Genomic DNA, 11,350 nt, shown 5'->3' on the forward strand with positions numbered 1-11,350 from the left:
CTGTCCTAATTTTATGTTTGCATTCTGGGACTTGTAGTCTTGCCGTTGTAATGGCGCTACAAATCCCGGAATACAAATAAAAAAATATATAGGCATTGCCCTGTAGGCCAGTCCAGGCCTGGCAGCATCCCGGCAATGTAGACATGGCTCTCTTCATATGAAATCGTGCAGGTCAGGGCATGGGACCATTGGTGGAGGGCTTTGCAGTTCCCTCACTGGGCTGTCTCCATGTAGCTTTCATCTCGGGTCAGGTTGCCTTGGCAGACCTGCTGGGCTGCAGGTGCTCCATTTTTAAAATGTAAACTGCTTTTCACTTTACCGAAACATGGGCCCAATTCTGAAGTCCATGTAAAATTGGAAAAGTATTGTTCCTTGGTGGAACAACACTTTTCCTAAAAGCACCGTATTCTGTGACATTAAGAATGTGGGGGTACAGACATCAAAGCTTCCAGTGTCCCTAATATGGCCTGACAATGGCCATAGTGCCTCTGAGGAGTGCAGGACAGGCACTGCCTGGGGATTCTCCTTGCAGAGCGCGAAAAGGAGTTAAAATACGGTGCCTGTGAGGTATCGTTAACATCTATTGTGCAAGTCTTTCCTATGTAAGCTGCACATTTCCCAGATGGCTGTACCACTTTTCTGATTTACTGAAAGCATAAAGACACTTTTGTAAGTCAGAAATGGCAGAGTTTTGAGAAATGCTCAGAAATTAGAAAATGGCAGTTTTGAGAAATGTTCAAAGTGACACCTGAGAGAATTGTGTCTTTATTTAAAAGTTTTCAAGCTTCAGATTTTTTTTCCATTTATTTTGGATTTGGGGGATTTTTTCCAAGCAACGATTTGTTTGTCTTGGGCTGCAGGAGTTTTGGGGATTTTTTTACTGACTTCTTTCTCAGTAAAAACAAGCCACTAACACTACTTTTTATTTTAACTTAGTATATGTGTGTTTTCTCTATGTTTCTGAATTGTGCTGTTTCTTACTTTTGAAACCCACTCATGGCGTTTACATGTGCGCTTGCTTTTTTCGGTTAATTTGGGTGGGTCAGCTTGTTTTGGGCTTTTTTCGTACGGCGATGCAGCGCGTTTTTTCCTTCCACCTGGGAACACTGGACACCAGCTGAGCAATGGCGGACGAGATTCGAGCGTGGATCATGCTGCTGGGATCGATAAACAAAGCCAGAATCATTGGGTAAGGAGCTGATGTACACGTTTTAGGCTTTATTTCAGAGTGAGCCTTTTGCATAGTGAGGAGTGTGTCTCTCGGGAGCCACACAGGTTGTGTTGATTTATGAGGCAGACTCTGCCTTTGTAGTGCGCGCTCCCCACGTCCAGCGCCCCCATCCGCCTCCTTGGACCAGCGACGCCATTTCTCCGTGAGCCTCCAAGCAGGGAGCACTGTTGCAGACCCTTGGTGTATATCATATGTTCTCCTGCTAAAGGCCGGCACAGTGCGTTTATCTGCACAGGCTGTTGGCACATTTCATTACTTTCACACGGCGCAGCTCTAACCTGCTTTACAAGTGATATTCAAGCAGGCTAGAGCTTTACAGGAGAACATATAATATACACACGTGTCTGCAACATTGTGCTCCATTGTTTTCATACGACTTCAATGATCCAGCGTCATATATGCCAGCTATGGCTTTTGGGAGTTTCAGTCCAAAACACATCAACGTACCATGCAGCTGCAATTGTACTCGGAGCTGGGATTGGGTGTATGTGTATCATAGGCAGTGTGGGAGGGAAGGGGTGCAGTGGGCGCGCCTAGACCTACTGCAATTGATTTACTGGCACAACTGCACTTTATCACAAAACCAGCTGAGTTTTCGGGAGGGGCCAATGTATAGGACATGACGCATGGGTGGCACCTCAAAGAAAAGGAGCCTACAGTCGTAAATCCTACTTTGGAAGCTGTGCAGTTAGAGCAGCATCTGTGGGGTTCGATGGGGGGGGGGGGGCTAATTTAATGAATATGTTGACCCAACTGTGCATTTTGAAAGCTCACTGAGGCCACGACTGTATTCAAAACGACCACATCCCTTTCAATTTACCCGCATTTGGCTGTCCTCTAAGAAATTCATACAGATTAAGAAAGTTCGTGCATATGTAGCCCCTTTTTCCCCAGGTCTAACTTGGGAGCCTGCACTTGAATGGGACAATAAGTGGGGGGGGGGGGGTGGTTTGGAAAGATAGCCACAAGGATAACCTGAGGCGTTTCACACAGTACACATTAGCTCTACATCGTGTGCCATCATCTGGGTGTAGTTGGTCACAGCTGTTTCACTGCATTTGGTGAAAGGCCGTTTTGCCAGGTTTTTTTGCTGCATTTTTGTTATGGGGTTTGGGGTAGGGGAAAATTAAGTAATTGTGGGTGTTGGGAGTGCGCCCCCATAGATAAATGGGGCAAAATGGGCAGGCGCCGTGGTGGTCCATCTCCCCTTGAATCATCTTTCCCTTCCCTGTTGATGCTCTACATTCATGGCTGCCTCTCCCTTGCCAGATGCCTTAGAAATATTGCCTTCTGCTTTCCTTAATCGGCTGTTGCAAGACCCCCCCCTGTGGCATGGAACATGCACATTCGCAACCACTGGAATGTAAACATGTCTGTCTTCAGCACTTAGCAATGGCTGGTTTGCTTTCGTCTTTGCAATTTTTTTTGGCAAATGGCCTGAACGATGGCACATGAATGCGGTTGCACATTGATGGTGCCATTTCACGACCAGGTCCATTCCACTGAATGCCCAGCACCTCTGAAAAGCTGGTGGAGATGATTGATCAAACCGCAGTCGCTTTGACATCTGTGCAGAGCCTGCTGACGCAGGTTCGAATCCCGGCAGCCCCAAACTCAGCCTTTTATCCTTCCGAGGTCGATAAATGAGCACCACACACCGTGGGTAATAATAAGCAGCACTCGGATACCTGAGGGTTCGTAGCACTATATAAATGCTAAATTATTATTATTATTATCCTGGCTCAGTTTGTTGGATCAGCCTGACAAAAGCACAATGTTGTATTTGAACAGCAGAAGTAGTTATAAAGCAACATACATTTGAGTAAAATGGTTATTCTTTAGGGCAGGGGTGCACAACTGATTTTGACAGTTGGCCAAAAGTACCTTACATGATGGCTATAGTGGGCTGAAAAGTAAATGTGGGCGGGGCGGTAGGCGCAGCAGGCGTGGCGGGAAGCTTGGCCCCACCCCTCAACCAAACACTATGCCCCATGGCGCTCAACCAAACACTATGCCCCATGGCTCCCCCACCCCTCAACCAAACACTATGCCCCATGGCCCCCCCACCCCCAACCAAACACTATGCCGCATGACACCCACCCCTCAACCAAACACTATGCCCCATGCCACCAAGCATGCACCATGCATACATACTCATACAGACCCAAACCCCCCCACACCCAACTCGGCACACAAACTCACAAGCATACACCAATACACTATGCACCCATACAGACCCGAACTCCCCACCCCCCAACTCGGCACACAAACTCACAAGCATACACCAATACACTATGCACCCATACAGACTCGAACCCCCCCACCCCCCAACTCAGCACACAAACCCACAAGCATACACCAATACACTATGCACCCATACAGACCCGAACTCCCACCCCCAACTCAGCACACAAACTCACAAGCATACAGACCCCCAACTCACCATACAAACTCGCAAGCACATTCAGGCAGTCGCGACACACACTCCCCCTCCGCATCTCAACATACACTGAACTTGCACACAAACACATTCAGTCAGACCCGACACACACACCCCCTCCGCATCTCGACACACACTGCACTTGCACACAAACGCATTCAGTCAGACCCGACACACACCCCAACCCCGCATCTCAACATACACTGAACTTGCACACAAACACGTTCAGGCAGACGCGACACACACCCCAACCCCGCATCTCAACATACACTGGACTTGCACACAAAAACAAACATTCAGGCAGACCCGACACACACCCCACCCCCGGATCTCAACATACAAGCAGCACAAAGATCCAACAAACACACACGCTCGGAAGACAACAAAGACTTTCCTAATGGAGGGGGCCGATGCTGCTTGCCGGCCGCCCTCCATTAGGAAAGTCTTTGTTGCTGGCGGGCCGGACAAAACGGCATGGCTGGCCGCAACTGGCCCGCGGGCCTTATGTTATGCACCCATACTTTAGGGTATATCCTACTTTTTTCATCTTAACACTTCCAGACTTGTTCAGTTGCTTCGTTGAACTGCTTTGTGGCTGAAGGCAGACCTGGTTAAGACATTTTTTTTATCACAGCAGTAGTGGGTTTACAACTCCAATTAAGTAATTAACTCTTAGAATACTGCTTTGAAAATCACAGGCAGGCACTTTAAGCGCAGGCACTTTAAGCGCAAAGTCTGATAAGGCTTGATTAAAGTGAGCTCAAAGTTCCCATAAGGAGGTATTTTGGGAGGGGCAGGATCTGGGTGTAAATGGCCATAGGGATTAAAATGACCATGGGCAGTCAATATTTCGGCAAATAACCAAACGCCTACTGGCTTTGTGTGCCTAGGTGTTCACCATTTCAGAAGTTCAGGTAAGACTGGCACCTGCCCGAGACACTTCCATGGGTGGGTTCCTAACAAACTTCCTTACTTGCTGGGCTGTGTCTGGGTACCCATCTGGCTCCCTGCGCTGGTTCCGGGTCTTGGTAATTGTCATTAGAATGCGTACTGTATTAAAATGTGTAATATTAATATTTGTGCTATTATTTCAGCATACTGGGACACAGTGGATTCCTGTCAGCAGGTAGCAGTTGAGCACTGCTTGGAACTGGCCGTTCAGTGGATATAGAGGAGGCGGACAGGAGCCACAGAAAAAGTTTTCCCGATACAAATCCCAACCCTGGTCCATCAACTGCATCAGAGGTAAGTGCCATTGGAGTTAACCAAAAGTTGGTTTGTGCCCTTATGAAATAAATAAATGCTTTTTCTCTATCCAAATACTATCGGTTGTAGGCTTCTGTGTCTCCACCCCAATCTCAAACCCTCCTCCCCAACATTCCTATGAAGCCATAGGGCTTCTAGACGACTGTGTCAGAGGGTGGGAAAAGGTAGCTCAAATACTGTGGCTCATGTATTAACCGGTTATTGTCCATCACTCATTATATGCCCACATGCAAACATATTGCTTTGTCCATTACTTATGACCCGTTAAGCTTCAAATGTCATAGTGGTGTCCTATGTTATTTTTTTAGATTGTTACAAAAGCAAGCACGCACATAGTTAAATTCCCATAGGTATATAATATCGGCATCAGTTGGCCCGGGAGCCAAATTTAGCTCCTGGTAAGCATGGTGTAAAGCTAACCAGGCTCTTCAAGGCTACAAACAGGGCTAAATAGCCCCCAGCTCCGCTCAATTTCAAACCCTGTGTATTTGTTTTGCTTGTATGGCTCCTTTACCAATGCACTGTCCATGGGGGAAACACGAGATTGGTAATTTCTTCACAATATACCAATTATGGAAAGAAGATAAACGGAGAGCCACTTCCTGGGGAAGTGACACTAATCTATATTAAATTCTAAGGAATTGCCATGGTTTCAACCAGATTTACAGCTTTGAGAAATGTAGTAATTCGAATTACGAAAGCACATTAGAGGGTGTACAGTGAAAATTGCCTATGCTTTATTTCTCACAGCCATGTGTCAACCAAAAAGTACTTTGCTTGCTCTTTTCAAACTTTTTACACAAATCTTTTTTGCGTTTCAGAATGTATCCATGTTAAAGCCAGGGAAATGGGCTTTCCAGTACTCTCTGCATCCGAGTGCAGAAAAGCCCTCCAACACAAAATTGGGAACTACCGGATGAAGAAGGAGCCAAACCTCGTCTTTTCTACACAAGTGTAGTTCCACATTCCCTTGCTCTTTTGCCTCGTCCTGGATACTAGTGTGACTCCCTGGACTGGTTCTCTTTCCCCTCTCAACCTTGCTCCCTGGGCTGGTCCCCACCGGACTCGCTTGCTCCCTAGGCTGGGCCTGTATACTCGTGTGACACCCCTGGACTGGTTCCGTGTCCCCTATCACCCTTGCTCCCTGGGCTGGACCGAACCTGACTGGTTCTGGGTCCCCTCTCACCCTTTATTTTTAAATTGTGAAGCACCCGTGTTTGGGATTGCTACAGTTGTGTTTTTGTGCTATGTACACAGTGTCCGATTGAACCTCTGCCTCTTTTTAATAAATATAGTCGGGGAAAAAAAAACGTGTCGCTTCTTTTTAAATATAGTTTATATGCCATTACATGGTCTTGACTTTCATGGCCATTTTACCTAAATGACTGTGACCTAATTAGTCATCACTATTGTTCTAAAGGCAATTCAAAATGCAACTCTCTGAAATGGGCAGCAATTAAGCCACAGTGACGCTTTTAAAGCCCAATTCAACAAGGTGCACCAAATGTGTTTTTAAGCATTTCTTTTCAGGATTATAGTAAACATTATTTTTGTTAAAACTCCTAAATTTATTTCCAGCTCATAAACCGAAACAATGCCTATATTGTTAAAGAATATTTTTGGGATTGCTTTGTTGTTTTGATTTGTAAAGTATTATTTGGTGACTACATTAATTGCTTTTGGATTTCAAAAGGTTTATTTGGGGATTGCATTGCATTGCTTTTGGATCTCTACGAGGGTACATTTAGCCAAAAGGAAGCCAGATGTAATCCGTTGCTTTTGTATTTATTTAGGGATGGCACTGCTTTAGGATTTTTATAGGATTGTTTGGGGATTGCACTGTTTTGGGATTTTTGCTGGATTGTTTGGGGATTGGATTCTTTTTGGATTTTTAGTGGATTGTTTGGGGGTTGGATTGTTTTTGGATTTTTAGATTTTTAGTGGATTGTTTGGGGGTTGGATTGTTTTTGGATTTTTAGTGGATTGTTTGGGGATTGGATTGTTTTTGGATTTTTAGTGGATTGTTTGGGGATTGGATTGTTTTTGGATTTTTAGTGGATTGTTTGGGGATTGGATTGTTTTTGGATTTTTAGTGGATTGTTTGGGGATTGGATTGTTTTTGGATTTTTAGTGGATTGGATTGCTTGGATTGTTTTGGGATTGCATTCCACTGAGGATTGCTAATTAACATATTTCAGGGTGCATGAAGCCAAAAAGAAGCCAAAAGCAATCCTCTCAGTACAATGGGAGTTTCTGGAGTTAAATAGGATTTAAAGAGGATTTAAATGTTTGGGAAAATCCAGTAGCAATCCACTTTCAATCCAGATTTTTTTGGTAGGGTATGGAAAGCACAAGGAAATAGACAAGTAAAGTATGGCCGTTGTTTATGTTTACCTCCCCACGGCTTTGGCTGGAAACCCTGCCCATGGAGATGAGTGGTCGTCTATATGTGGTCCTGTATATTGCACTGCTACTGCCAGTATATCATACATGTGTGCACAAAAACCATGTACGGGAATTTGCATATATCCCCTCATTCTCAGTCTCTCCCTTGGATCATGAAGAAGCCAAAGGCACAACATTTCCCATTAATCCGTCGAGTTCACAGGTTGTGTAATCTTATAACAAAGGCACTCTTTTATATTGCTGCCTCTAACTAGCTTTGTTTTGAAGTTTTAATCATCTCTGAATGGGGAGTTATTTGAGGAGAACTGTGTGGTCTGATTTTTAATCCCTGAACCCACCAGTCTTTTTCTTTTTCTTTTATGCGTGTGGTGCGGCCTTGAATTGGAGAATGTTTCAAACATACATAATGAGCTCAATGTCAAACTGCCGGGTCTTTTGTCTTTAACAATAAGCACTTAGCTGAACTAAATGAATAGAAATTGCTTTAGCGAATTACAAAAGTCTGGGTCTTTTCAGGGCGCTGATACTGACGTTCATTAATGTAGACGTTGTCCCAGGTTTGTTAATTCATCACATTAAAATTAAAGTTTCGAGCATGCAAATTCAGACCAACAAATGCAGACCGCATGGCAGAAAACTGAAGAGAAATGATAAAATGCAGCGCAGTCGCGCTATTTGCTAAATATTTCAGTTTTGCTTTGGGCTTTGCAACCTACGTGAAAAATCTGTGGCCAATTTAAAACGAAGGGGAAAGAATCACAGCTCTGCTATTTTGTTGAAATGCCTGCGTCAGTCACCAACATAGGCAGTTAACGGGATTTGAGGGGTTTGGTTTCCTGGCAGTGAATGAGGCGCGAGGCCTGAAATAAAGCGAGAGGCAACGTGCCCATTAGCTGCCCTCAGAAATCTCTTCAAGCTAACGCCAGAGTTGCTGCCAGATACGCGAATGCCTCCTCCTAAATCCCTCTAATCCAATAAGCTTTTGTGTTTAGTAGCCTGTTTTCAAACTTGTATAGCCCCCTGGGCCTGTGCCTCCGTATGCTCGTTTGCAGGCAGGTGAGTGCCAGAGGCCCTGATTATTATTCAAGCCAGGGGCCCCTCACAGCTTAAACAAGAATGTAATTTGTAATTAACTGTCATTTGCTCGGGCAGTTGTTGCTGCTGTCTGCACTGGCTTCTTGTTCATAAGACAAAGCATCTCTGAGATGGCCACTAGCTGCTCTTTGATGTGAAGCTAGTGTCTCAGATCTAAATGTGTTCAGAAGATTTAGGAAACCAAGGTCTTGCTCTTGTGGCACAAAGACAGAGGCATGACATGCGCTCATATTATTATCAAATATATGCTCAACACACGCCAAGATGCATCCATTGTTTTTCTTCATGACAAAGCAACTGAGTTCAGTGAGTTGCTATACATGGGTGCATTGTTTAGGAACGTGATAGTTAATTTGGAAGGACCTACATGCATGTATAATGCAGCATTGACGTATTTGACATGGTGACCCCTGGCCACAGAGGTCTGAAGCACAGCTGCTTTCCTTGAAAATCAAACGGACAGTGATCCCTAATTGTTGTGTAAAGACGGCCTGGGCAGTCCGTAAAATTACACTGTGGTTCTGGTGCTAGGTCAATCCCAACACAATAACGACAATCGACAAAGTGTGAGGCAAAACCAAGCTTTACTGACATCAAAATGAAGCAGGAACAGCATACAAGCATACAAATGTTGAAGCTCTCTGTGTTTATCAAAAACAACAGCTTTTGAGTCAATCTTTCAGCCTAATTAGCATGATACTGTACAAAAACCTACAGGGTGAGGGGATTGGTTAAGGGGATTGACCTACATATACATTCTATAAGGGTTATACTTCTGATTGGGTAACAATCTGATGGCTCCTCCTGAGATCACCTCTAAATTGATAACAGTAAAAAGACATCATCTAGACATTAGCATGTCGGTTGTCCTAATACTTACTGGACGGCCTAGCATTGGGGGTTTTGATTGGTTGGGTCTGTACTGACCAACCTTGGGCAACTGACAGGTAGTCAAGACATGAGCCAGACAGGAATAGGAGAAGAGAGGTCCAGAGATGGCTTTCCCTTCAATTAAAGATGACACCATCCCTTCTTCCTAGGCCATGAGCCAGAGATATTTCTTTTTGGTCGGCCTTATGCAGCGCCTCGTGTCTGAGAATATGGATGAGGAGTGAGGCAGGTGTTCTGTCTGAGTTTGTTGCTAATGAATAAACAGTGTTCATCAATTATGGTTCACGTGTGATAAGACCACATTTGGAATATTTTCAACCTGCATTTATTTGGATTTTAGCTAGTATTAGTGCAAGTGGAATGGTTCATTTTACCACTGGGACATCCTTGAGTTATTCATTATGGGGTCTTCTTAGGTTTATGATTTGCTCGCACCTAACTCACAAAGGTCAGTTGTGCTCTTTCAAACTTTAATTAGACTAGGAGTATTCTTATGTCCTGGGAGCTATTATGTACAAGCTACTGCCTGACCTCTGCACTAATTTGTATTTCTATGATTTAGCATTTTAAATTCTTGTGAAGTCTTGAGTCATTTTTTTAACTTAAAGTCATGTTGTGGCTTCCATTGTGTTAAATATGACTGTCCATTACTGTTGTAGTTTCTATATCAGTGTGCTATATTCTTGTTCGTTCATGTTGCATCCAGCTTATACATTTCTTATGTTAGTATTCTTCATGTCTTTATAGATGCCATGTTAATATTCTTCTTGTATAAATGCATATTTGACCTAGTGTGCGGTTTCTTCATTGTGAGTGCATATTTTCTTTGTGACTAATGCATGCACATGTAATGTTGCAACATTCGCATGGTTTTACTTGTGCCATCTTCAGCTTAAATTGTGTCCATCTCCTGATGTGCCTGCCTGGGATATGGGGGGTGTGGTTGTCTGAGTGAGTAACGTTTCTCACCTTTATGATATTGGGCTGCGGAGGGGCAGTAGCTATGGATGACGTGTTTATCTGCTACTCAAGAGTTGGGGCACATTCAAATAAATCCTCTATCCATCAAAGGTTAACAAACACTGGCAAAAAAGTTGTTTTGACCGTAGGTCCCTACTTAGCAATATTGTCATAAAAACATTGGTATCTGTGGTGTAAAGAAGGAATAACATTCAATTTAAAAAGGCGACTGGAGAGTGACATTCAGCAGAACTTGTTAGTATGGGTGATTGTGGGATCTGCACAAAGGCATTCTTAAGTAAATCAGAGATACATTGTACATTTTAATATGCATTGGGCCAGTGACAATGCCAGCTCCAGATACCCTTTGAAATACATTTTTATAAGAGACTCAACAACTGGTGCGGATTCATAGAGCTTGCTCTGTTTGAGATTGCATTGCTCACCACCTGCTCATGAATACAAAATGGTGCAATGCCATGCATTATACCTTGGCTAGCGCTGAAAATGACTTGTAAAAGCAAATTGAACAAGTATTGTCATTAGCCAGTATGTTTCGGTTGTCATATGTCATGTGCAGACTCAAATGTTAAGTTGCAAAGTTATTATACTGTTCCAAATCAACACCCTACTAGCCTCAGAGCACATACACGTGTCTGAAAAATTGTGTAGTGTGCCTCCAAAAGGTGTTTCCAGTCTGTAGACTGTGAGGATAGGGAAAAGGGTATGGAGCAGAGGAACGAGAACATACTAACAACTAAAGGGCACATCAGGTAGCAGATAGAAAGAACCAGTGGGAATGCCTGTGAAAGCTTGGATGCATGATGCTTCAATGCTAAAAGTTCAGAAGTGACTGTATAGAAAGTAGAATTTACTAGAGGGCAGGTTAAATGTATTATAAATTCAAATGTATAGCTGTACAATAGGTACTTTCAAGTCAATAAGCCACACAGAACACAGCATCTCCCACTAGCCACTACGTGAAGCTCAACACCAGATCAGAGTTACACAGAAGCATTGGTACACAAATTCACTGAAACATTGCTGTTTTGCTCTATGCA

At 43.8% G+C, this 11,350-nt stretch overlaps 1 long non-coding RNA gene across 1 annotated transcript; it reads left to right on the forward strand.

The window, feature by feature from the left end:
* Window positions 1-1,038: 1,038 nt before the first annotated feature.
* LOC138481527 (uncharacterized) lies at window positions 1,039-6,247 on the forward strand. The gene is made up of 3 exons (XR_011274264.1): window positions 1,039-1,189; window positions 4,766-4,916; window positions 5,759-6,247. It is a non-coding gene; the product is annotated as an uncharacterized lncRNA (long non-coding RNA).
* Window positions 6,248-11,350: the final 5,103 nt, after the last annotated feature.

This window comes from Ambystoma mexicanum, chromosome 5p (genome assembly GCF_040938575.1).
Source record: "Ambystoma mexicanum isolate Mex_15411 chromosome 5p, UKY_AmexF1_1, whole genome shotgun sequence".
Classification (NCBI taxonomy): Eukaryota; Metazoa; Chordata; class Amphibia; order Caudata; family Ambystomatidae; genus Ambystoma; species Ambystoma mexicanum.